This window comes from Chrysochloris asiatica, unplaced genomic scaffold (assembly GCF_000296735.1).
Source record: "Chrysochloris asiatica unplaced genomic scaffold, ChrAsi1.0 scaffold00036, whole genome shotgun sequence".
NCBI lineage: Eukaryota > Metazoa > Chordata > Mammalia > Afrosoricida > Chrysochloridae > Chrysochloris > Chrysochloris asiatica.
Genome location: NW_006408554.1, coordinates 18,044,137 through 18,056,196, shown reverse-complemented (window position 1 = coordinate 18,056,196; position 12,060 = coordinate 18,044,137).

Here is a 12,060-nt window from a genome sequence, read left to right as displayed (position 1 = left end):
AAATCTGCATCACAAGACCTTTTTAAAGTGTTGAAGAGCAAAGATATCAGCTTGAGGACTGAGGTGCACCTGACCCAAGCCATGGTATTTTCAATAGCCTTATATGGATGCAAAAGCTGGACAGTGAATAAGGAAGACCGTGGAAAAATTGTTACTTTTAAGTTATGGTGTTGGAAGAGAATATTGAAAGTTCCATGGGCTGCCAAAAGAACCAATAGATCTGTTTTGGGAGAAGTGCAGCCAGAGTGCTCCTTAGAGGCCAAGATGGCCAAACTTTGTCTCTCCTACTTCGGACATATTGTCAGGAGGGAGTAGTCGCTGGAGAAGGATATCATGTTTGGTAAGGTGAAGGGTCAGAGAAAAAGAGGAAGACCCTCAGCGAGACAGAGTGGCAAAGTGGCAGCATCAATGGGCTCAAGTGTGGCAATAATAGTGAGGTTGGCCCAGGATCAGGCATAAGGTCACTATGGGCTGGTATGGACTCGATGGCACCTAACAACAACAACAATATGTAGCATACATAGACTATCAAAGATGGCAAAAAAAACCTCACAAACAAAAGAGTACAAAATGGATGATTGGGACATGCTAAAAATTAGAAACTTATGTGCATCAAAAAATTTCACCAAAAGAGTAAAAAGGGTGCCCACAGGCTCAGAAAAAGTTTTTGTCATTATATATCACACTTTGTACTAATCTCCAAAAATTATAGGATACTACAATTCCTCTACAAGAAAAAGAGAAATTACCTAATTTTAAAATGGACACAGGACATGAATGGAGACTTTACCAAAGAAGACATTCAAGCAACCAACAAACGTATGAAGAAATTGCCATGATCATTAGTCATTGTTGTTGTTGTTAAATGCCATTGAGTAGGATCTGACCCATAGGAGCCCTGTATGGGATTTCCAAGGAGAGGCTGATGAGCTTAAACTGCCAACCCTGAGGTTCAAACCAACTTTTTAGCCCAGCACATTAACCCACAGCACCACAATAGGATTCCTATTAGTCGTTGGTGGTGGTTATGTACCATGGAGTGGGTTCCGACTCATAGCGACTCTGTACAGGGTTTCCGAGGCTGTAAATATTTACAGGAGCAGAATGCCTCATCTTTCTCCTGCAGAACCACTGGCAGTTTCGAACTTCTGACCTTGCGGTTCGCAGCCCGATTCGTAAACACTACGCCACCAGAGCTCCTTAGAGAGATGCAAATCAAAACAATGAAATATCACCTCTCACCAGCAGTAACAGCGAAATTGAAGCGCAAAACAGCAGAGGACAACATTTGTTGGCAAAGGTGTGGAGAGACTAGGACCCTCTTACAAATGTTTCAACCACTCTGGAAAACAGTATAGCGCTTCCTCAGAAAGCTGGGAATAGAAATGCCTTATGATTCAGAAGTTCCTCTGCTTGGTATAGATCCACAGAACACAACTAGATAAATGCACACCAGTGGACATTTGAATGAATATCTATTTTCAATGTGGTATGTGTACATAAAAAAAACCCAAAAGGTGACTGAGGTAAATGTTAGCTGATGGTCCATGGAGAGGATTGTAACCATTGCAATGATTTGTTGGATGTAAAACTGATGGTCCTCTCTATAAACTTTCACTCAATCCATAATAAAAGCTTTAAAAAAAAAATCCTCAACTCATCATGTCTAAAGCTGAACTCTGTTTCCTGCTCCCTTTCCCCTCTCTTACCACTATCTTCTCTGCTGTCCAACTATGAAGCATGAGATGATTCTGAACTCTTTATCACTCATTTCCAACTTCTAATTAATCACCAGTTTCTTCTATTTTCATTCTAGAGATGTTGAAATTATTTCTTCCACTTCTTTGCATTCCAAATATCATTGCTTTCACCTAGATCACTAATGTTTTTCCTAAATTACTTAGAAATCCTTTGTCTGGTGTTCTTTTCTCCATTCTTATTAAACTTCAATCTATACAGCAAGAGTGTGCTTTTAAAAATGCAGATCAGATCATGTCATTCTCTGCTTAAAATCCTCAAAGACATCTATTGCTGCAAGGATAAATCCAAATTACTTCAAGTGGCTCATGAGGTCATATGAGATCTGGGTTCCTTCTCCAGGTCTAATTCTCTCCTCTCTGCCCTTTGTACTTTGTGTTGGGTACATTCTGAATTTGTTTCAGTTCCCTGAAGAAACCCTGGTCATATCCAGTTATCTCTGAAATGATCCCAGAGTCCACTCATCTACTGATTTTCTATCTCTTTATCCTTTGTCAGCATAGGTCACACCTTGACACTGTGCCTTCCATGGTACCCTGTTCTCCCTATGATAATATCCATCATACCTTGTTCATTACTGGATAATTAATCCATTTCCACTTCTAGAAACAGTTCCCATGACAGCAAGAGCCATATTTGTCTTTTTCTAGGCTGTATCTCCAGCTCTTGACTCATTGTGATACATAATTGCTTAAATAAATATCCATTGAATGAATGACTTGCAATTTATTTAACAGCTATTTAGAAGCTTGTAAATCAAGCTTTTCAAATGAAATAATCATCTGCAAAAAAAAAAAAAAAAAAACTATATAGAAGCCATGTCTGACTTCCTCTGCCTTCACAAGAGGGAAGGAGAATCAAACTCAGAACCAGCCTAAGGCAGATTGCTATGAAACGGAGGTCAGACATGCCTGCTCCCTACTACTTTTTTACCGTATTCTGACATCAACCATCCCTCCCACAGCATACTGTTTCACATCTGGGTTTGATAATCCGCTGCAATGGCAACAGAATTTATAATGATACTTGTGATTATGGGACTTATTAGGGAAGTGAACAGGGTAAAATTCAGGATCAGAAACAACTCAGGATGCAACAATTTTCCAATCAGGAATGCCTCTTCTCTGTCATACTGCAGACACACTTCGCTCATGTCTTTGACCTCTCAGCCATGAGGCCACTTGACCTCTGACTTGCTTGAGTAAGTGTTAGAAAGCTCTTTTAGCCAGTCTGTGAGTGCCCAAAGGGTGCAAACTAGTCTCCTACCTGTAGGCACTCAGCTTTACTCAGTCCATGGGTCTAGAAGCTGTTCTGTCTCTGTGTGTTGCCATCTCAGGTATCACTGCTTTTCTAAGTAGGGATCATATGCTCCACTCATGCTCTTCTTTCTTGATGGTCCTGGAATCATTTGCTACTGCTACTGAGATGGCTCCTTTTAACCCTAGCAGATGGCAAAACTAATCAATCCCAGCTTTAGAGTCTTGTATACCGTAGTGCATGATCCCACCTAATCATTTGGTAGGTATTAAGTTATAGTGTTTGAGGAGACTATTAAAAGTACCATGGACTGCCAGAAGAACAAGTAAATCTGTTTTGGTAGAAGTACAGTCAGAATGCTCCTTAGAAGTAAGGATGGTGAAACTTTCATATTTTAGACAAGTTATCAGGAGGGACCAGCCCCTGGAGAAGGACATCATGCTTTGTAAAGTGTAGGGTCAGTGTAAAGGAGGAAGACACTTCAAGAAGATGGACTGACAAAGAGGCAGCAGCAATGGCCTCAAGCATAACAACAATTGTGAGGATGGCACAGGACTGGCGGCATTTTGTTCTATTATGCACAGAGTCACTATGAGTCAGAGCCTACTTAATGGCGCCTAACAACAACATGAACTGGCAAAGGAACCCTGCTGCTATGGTGGTTTATGTGTTGGGCTGCTAACTACAAGTTCAGCATTTAGGACCCACCAGTTGTTCAGAGAGATGAGACTGTGACTGTTTGCTCCCATAGTTACAGTCTCAGAAACCCAAAACAGCCATCTGCTCTGTTCTATAGGGCTCCTATAGGGTCTTGGTGGGTTGGAATAAACTCTAGAGTACTGGGCTTTTATTTTATTTTATTTTTTTTAGACATTGCTAAGACATATATGAATGAATCAAATTCCTTGAATGCAAAGAGCCTATGTTATATTGGCAGAAAAGCATAATTGAATAGCTTATCACATAATAAGTTCCATTAACAGAATCACAGGGTTCTATAAGAACATATAGAAGGCATATCTAGTTTTGGCTCATTAGGAGTAAGGTAAAATCTAATGCAAATCCTAGAGGAAAGAATCAAATTTATGGGCTCATGGTGGGACCTCTGGTCTAGACCTTTCTCTTGTACCTCATGATGTGTGGCTAGTTGCTCATATGATCATAAATCACAGAGCATTCCAGATTGTATGTGCATAGGCTTATTCCAAACAAAATGTGCTTAAGCATGTCTCTATAACCAATGGTTGGCTGCAGACAAGTTCTCTCAATAATGTACTTGTCTTACTCTTATTAGGGTGACTTTAAAACAAGGTCCAATCAGAATAGTGGCTTCTGAAGAGATCTGTTGGCCAGTTAAATTCAAAACAGAAGGTTATGGAGACTGTTTTTAGGGATCCCAAAGGAATAATCTTGAGAGATATTCTCCAAAGACACAGGACAATCATGGAGGCTGTAGTCCTCTGAAACAGAACCTGGGAAAATGCTTTTAACAAGTAGCTTATTAATGTGCTATCAGGGAGCAGGAGCGAGGAACTGGGGGCAATGGGAGAGATAGAATGGAAAATGAATACAGGGTGTATTGTGGATTTGGTCCCCGCTGTGGGCAGATGGTGTTTTATGCTGCTGGCACTTCTGGAAGAATTTTCTGACATATGTTTCAGAAATTAAAAGGAGGATGAAAAAGATGCTTTGAGAATCATGGTGTAGTAATTAAGAGCACAGTCTCTGAAGTCTATCTGCTTGGCTTTGAATCTTGACTCCACAATAGTTTTATGATCTTGGGAAGATAACTGAAGTTTAAATCTCATTTTCATCATCAGTGAAATAAGGATAATACTAATTACTTCTTTATATGAGTTTGTTTGTTGTCAGCATTAAATGAGTAAATATTTGCAATGTGCTTAGAGGAGTGATGGGCATGTTGTTTAGTGCTTTTGCTTTTTGATTCAGTTGTCAGTAATGATGTCTCTCCAATCTCCTCAGACAGAGATGCTGTCTTATGTGTGGATTCATGTAACTACTTTTATTCCAGAGTGCGTTATGTTTTGTTAGAAAGTGCTGGTCCTATGTGTCTAAGGTGACTACTCACTCCATTTGTTCCTGATTTTATTTTCATAGCTTCATCAGTGATTTTCACACAATGAGATGTTTTATGAATGTTTACTAAATAGATGAATATTATAATTCACAAATATTTATTGACTTATATCTACTATTTGCAAAAGCTCTATTGAGTGCTGTGAGTTAATCAGAGATTTACTATGATGCAATCAATTCAAAATTTCCCTTTGCTTCTAGTAATTTTCAGACCACTAGTCTACACTAGTCTTTATGTTATTACTTTACTCCATTTTCTTTTTAACATAGAGGATTTTATTTCTGTCCCCACCACTCCACTAATACAGCCTGTACCATGGTCATCAACACCCTCCATTCTGATGAATGTCAAGGACAGTTCCCAGGGTTATTATGCCAACTCTGTTGTATATCACTATTCTATTTTCTTTCTAGTCCCAAAATACCCTCTTCTTTTGGGTTTTCTGATATCCCATTCTTATCCTTCCCTGTGCCTGGAATTCTCTCCTCTAGCTTTCTAGAAGTCTAGTTCAATCTCATCCTTTATGTCTTAGACCAAACCACCTACTTTTCTCCAAAATTCTAAGTTGGTCTCTTTTAGGTATATAGTGTTTTGCAATCAATGATATTGGATAGACATAAGTACAGAATTGGTCAATCAGCATTCAGAAAAAATTTATAAATGCAGATGACTTTTGTTGTTGTTAAGAGCCATCAAGTCATAGTGACCCTGTGCAGGGTTCCCAAGGAGCTTGAATTGCTGGCTCCATAGTCCTTGCTGACCTTGTGGTTCAATCCAAGTTTGCAGTCCTGCACATTAACACACAGTGCCATACCTGGACTCCAAATGCATATGACTAGGAAATATATATTATTAATGTAGCAATTAAATTTATTAATCAGAATATTTCATATTTGCTTCACATGGTTCAACTTGAAGATTTTGTTATTGATTGTCAATGGATTGGTGGTGAAGTTTTTTTTTTTTTTCCTTTGAGTATTAGTTTTGCTAGTATTTACTCCTCACATGATCAGAGATCTTTTAATGATAACCCAAATAGCATATTTAGATTTCTAAAGTTTGTTTTTGTTTTTGTTTCCTACATTCCTTACATTGGTAGTTTCTCTCAAGTAAGAATTTTTGGATGAGTTCTAAGGTCAGAAGAACAAATGCCTAGTATTCAATATTCTTTGCACTAATAGGTTTTGAATCCAGTGTGAGAAATGATGTGATGATTAGATGATGAATGATTCATAAGGCTTCTCCACCCTCGAAGCAGTCAGCATACACTCTAGCAAGAATTCTTTGGCACATGGTAAGATTTGCAATCTGGATGAAAGGTTTTCCACAGTGATTACCTTTTTTACTTTCATGGAGGATCTCCATTGTATGCCTTCTCAGATTCTTTGCTATCATAGAATTATTTCAACATGGAAGATTTGGAGTCACTTGTAAATTGCAATATTTTATGTTCATTCTTGTCCAATAGACGTCAAGTTCCTAAAGATTTCCTTCATTACATCTCTGTAGAGTTTCCTCTGAGCAAGATCCAGCAAACCCACTCATCCTGGGTAAAGTCCACGCTACCATCTTCAAACACCACTGAGTCCCTTTCTCTGTTTCAGATTCTGGAATTGTATGTGAATATTCTCTCTTAGACAAATAAGTCATTGCCGTAGCAGTGATTATGAGGAGGACGCAGTACTGGGCTATGTTTAATTTGGTTGTACATAGGATCGTTATGAGTCAGAGTCAACTTGACAGCACCAAGAACCCCAACAAGACTCCCTGTCCTGAAGCCGTGATGTTTCCATCCCTGCGACAGCAAAAATGCATTTCTAAAGTCCAGTTTTAAACAGTTATAATTCCTTATATTCATTTTGGAGTCTTAGTGTGGCGCAGTAAATTGAATACTTGACCACAAGGTCGGTTTGAACTACAAGGTTAGTTCAAGCTCACCAACTATGCCTGGGAAACCCTATACAGGGTCGCTATGAGTTGGAACCAAATTGATGGAACAAGAATGAGAAGAACATATTAATTTTATAGTCTTAGGAAAATAGCATGAAATAAAAAGCAAATGGCATAATGAGCCGGCAACTTCTGATAGACTTGCAGTAATCCTGTCTCCTGATAGTCGTATCTTTGTGCACTCCCCGCTCTTGATGTGTGAGCTGGATCTAGTGACTTGTTTCTATTGGATAACCTATTGCCATGGAGCTGATTCCAACTCATGATAACCCTGTGTGCCAGAGAACTGTGCTCCATAGAGTATTCAGTGCCTGATGTATTAGCCATTTGCACTAATTAGGGACTCAACATGGCAAACATCATGGAATAGCTCTTTCAAAATTAGCTTATAAAAGACCGTGACTTTAACGTTAAGACCGGAAAAGCTAGATATCCCCTGGTTACTAATATTAACTGATCTGAAAGGTCCTGGATAGAGTGGAAGAAAAATGTGAAATGAAATTCAAAATCATAAAAAGACCAGGTTTACTGGTTGGATAGAGACTGGTGGAACCCCGATACTAGGGCACTTGCTCACCCTTCAAAGCCTAGAACTGAATTCACCCCTGTAGTTACATTTCCAGCCAAACAATAGGCGGTCCTATTAGTGGAACACTAGGGAGTCCTGGTGTGCTGTGGGATAATGCGCTGGATTGTAAGGTTGGTTTGAACCTCAGGTCAGTGATTCAAACTCACCAGCTGCTCCTTGGAAACCCTATACAGGCTCACTATGAGTATCAACTAACTTTATGGCACGTGACAACAACAACAGGGAGGTAGCATACCTTAGAATAATCAACCATTTGAAATAAAAATGTTAGTGTTAGTGTTCACCAAAGATTAGAGGTAGAAGGGTTAGGAAGGAAGGAGGAATGGAAACAGGAAACACAGGGAGGAAGTGTGATAAGTGCTATAACATTGTAGGGATTGCAATCAATGACACAAAACAAAATGTGTACGGACTGGTAGATGGAAAACTGAACTGCTCTGTAAACCTTCACCCAATTCACAATAAAAAGGGAGGAGTGAAAGAATATTGAATACCAATTTGTATTTTGAATTTAAAATTTAAGCAATGACTATCTTTTTTTGGCATACTAGCATACAGATTTCCTTTCTTTTGTTCCCGGAATTTGAATTCATTTTTGGCATTTGTAGCTTGTTGTTGCTTTATTAAAAAAAGATCAAGACTTGCAGTTTTTGGCTCTTTCTGCAGCTTTTTCTGGTGAAGGAAGTTGGAGAGGCATATGAAACAACTGAGGTCAGCATGCAGGAAACTCTAGCAAGGAACTAAAGTCTTCAGGTAAACAGTTCTTGAGGAGCTAAATCCCTTCAACAATGATTTAGCTTATGCTTAGAAGCATATCTTTCTCTGGTTGGGTTTGAGATGCAATCACAGTTCCACATGACATGTTGATAGAAGTCTTGGGAGAGTCTCTGACTCAGATGACTCAGCTAAACTGGGCCCAGAGTCCTGCTGTACAGAAACTGTTAGATAATTAATGTGTGTTGTTTTAAGTCACTAAGTTTCCAGATAATGTGTTACATAGCAAATTTAGATAACAATAGTAAGGGAACTGGGATAAAAATAACAAGTGACAGATAATTTTGCACTACACTTTTACCTGTACTGATATTATCTCATTATTCTTCATATATTTTTTTTTCATTATTCTATTGCTCACATTAGGCTGACATTTTAACTGACTAATAGAATTAGCATAAGCAATTGTAGCACAGTTAGGTTTCCATTTGTAAATTTTGCTAGTTATCAGCGTGTAGCCTCTCAGATCCAAATATATCTTTCAAAACCTTTAATAATGGGCAGAAAGCTTTTAAACTTTTCTCCTTTGCAGTGAATAATATGTTAAGCTTTCTCATAGAAGGCAGTGGAGACCGTTGCAAGAGGAAGGGGATTTTCTTGCTGATCCAAGTGACGGTGCTGTCAAGCCGTCTGTGCCCAGGAGACCATAATGCATGATTCTTTGATGATCTTGCAGCTGGGGCCTGACCTGGTGATGCCAGTCCTGAGTCTTCTCAGTAACACCAAGCACTCTAAATGTCTCCTATTTGCACCAATTTCCTTACTCCCCCTGCTTATCTGTTCCCGCCATCTCTTTTGTCTCCTGCAGTTCTTCCAATGCAGATAGTAGGTGCTCCAGACCTACCTACCTACACATGTGCCCATAGCCCCTTTGCACACCTGTGTGCTTGCACACAAGCTAAACACTGCCTGCATCACAGAAGATAGCTTCCTGTTACCCTATGTCTGGACCAGTGAGTGAAGCAGCGGGCTGCAACTATATCTTCCCAGTGACCTCAGAACCCTAGGTTTGGGAATGGAACTTAGTGCTATGCTTGTCCTGAGCTAGCTCTAGGGTACCTTATAGACTTTTCTTGCATCTTGAATTTATTTTTAAATCACAACTAAGCAATTCGTTATATTAAACATCCTGATTGAAATCACTTTTCTATTTGTCTTCTGATTGGGCCCAGACTGAAATAGTCCTTTTAGGAAGCAGAGGAAGCTTCTTTGCAATATCTGGACACAGTCAGGTTGTGGGCTCTCTACCTCATGACAAAGAGAAGCAGCACAAGGGAGAGTAAAGAGTGGGTTGGGGGACATGGAACTAGAGACCTCTGGTTCTATGACCAAGTGACTGAATAAATTCAGGCAGGCCATTAATCGTTTCAGTATATATGAATGGAAAATGTGTTTTCTTTTTGCTATTGCACGAAATGTAGGAACTTGTTGCTAAGTGCAGTCAAGTCAGTCTTGATTTATAGCAACCCTGTATAGATTTTCTGAGGAGTGGGTGGTGGGTTTGAACCTCCAACCTTATGGTTAGAAGTCCAGTGCTTATCCAAATGTAGGAACTACTGCTATACATAAGACCACATTCCCATTTAGAATCAAGGTGATATTTGGATAGGATGGATAGGCAAGGTCGGTCATTCAAATTCACCAGCTGATCCTCTAAAACCCTATACAGACAGGGTTGCTGTGAGTTGGAACTGACTTGATGGCCCTTGAAAACAACAAAGGCAGGAAGGATAAAATGTACAAAAGTGTAGAGATGGAATAAGGAAATAATACCACCGGTAATGGTTCAAATTGTTCCAGAGAAATTACTAATCTAAACATTGTACATGGAATTTAATCTGCTTTGAAGTTTTAAAAAGCAAAAATGTCACTTTGTTGATTAAGGTGCTCCTGACCCAAGCTGCATTCTTTGCAATCTCCTCATAGCTGCAAGAAAGCTGGACAATATAAAAGGTAAACAGAAGAACCGATGCATTCTAACTATGTTACTGGTGAAGAACACTGGCCATACTGTGAACTGCTGGGAGAACAAACTGATTAGTCTTAAAAGAAATACAACCAGAATGCTCCTTAGAAGTGACAATGGTAAGAATCCACCTTATTTACTTTGGACACATTGTGAGGAAAGATCAAATGCTAGAGACAGTCATCACGTTTGGTAGAGGATCAGTGATGGAAAAACTCACCGCAACAAACATACCAATGATCATGAAAATGTCCCAGGACTGACATTTCATTCTACCATACCAGGTTGCCATGAGTTGAAGCCAAATTGACAACTAACAACAACAACAATCTTAATCCTAGACACTGACTAGAAAGTGCCTGGTATTGGAGAATCTCGATAAAAATGTTTTGAAGGTCTGCAAGTATAATTATCCCTACTTCACAAATGAGGAAACAGAGGTACAGAAATGTTAAGCAATTTGTCCATAGCATATAACTACTCTACTCTGAGTTGTGTATTATAACTGGGACATGAAATACAGATAATCCCTAATTTATGAAATAATCAAGATACGGCAAACTGCATTTAGGGCCTTCTGCTTTTGTTGTTGTTTTTATCCATCTTATTGTTCTAGTGTGGTGCTTAGCACTGTACTGCTAACTGTGTGGTCGGCGGTTCAAATTCACCAGCTGCTCTGCAGAAACCCTATACTGGGTTGCTATGAGTTGGAATTGATTTGATGACAACATCAACAACATTGTTAGTAATATAAACGATGTACAGTGTTGCAGTGTGCAATTTGCTGATGTTATTTGCAGATGTTCACTCCAGATATTCAATTTTATGACTTGTTGCTTGAAATACTGCTGTGTATAAATGTACTTTTCTAAGCTCAATCAGGAGCTTTAGTTGCTTGAAAATATGGATCCAGATGCTAATCAATTTGCTAAAGCTGACGGGCAGATTCACTGGGAAGCAGTGAGATGTTACCACAAAATACACGAGGGAAAAACGTAAACAACCATACAGACAACTATCACTAATTTTCTGACTAGAAATGCAGATTTCATCTTTGGAGATAATTCAGATGATCCCAAACCCCCTACAAATGGAGTTTTTACTGCAACTGACAACATATAAACATTGTCCGACTCTTCATAGTTGGGGTACATTTTTATGAATTGCTTATATATATGTTGTTGCTATATGCCGTAGAGTCGGTTCCAACTCAATAGCGGCCCTGTACAGGGTTTCTGAGGCTACAAATCTTTATGAGAGCAGAAAGCCTCATCTTTCTCCCACGGAACAGCTGGTAATATCAAACTGCTGACCTTAAGGTTAGCAGTCTGATTCGTAACCACTACGCTACCAGAGCTCCATGTATATATAGTCCTGGTGTGGCACTGTGGGTTAATGCACCAGACTGCAAAGCTGTTTGAACCACAAGGCTGGCGGTTCAAACTCACCAGCTGCTCCTTAGAAACCTTAGACAGGTTCGCTATGGGTTGGAGTCGACTCAAGGGCACTTAACAACAACATATACATATATTTAAAGTAAGTAGTTAGGATAAAATACTTACTAATGAAGATTGAAGACTACATGCTTCTGTATGGCTTATGGATTGCACCTCAATCCTCAATGTAAAGAAAACAAGAATCCTCACAATTGGACCAGTAAATAACATT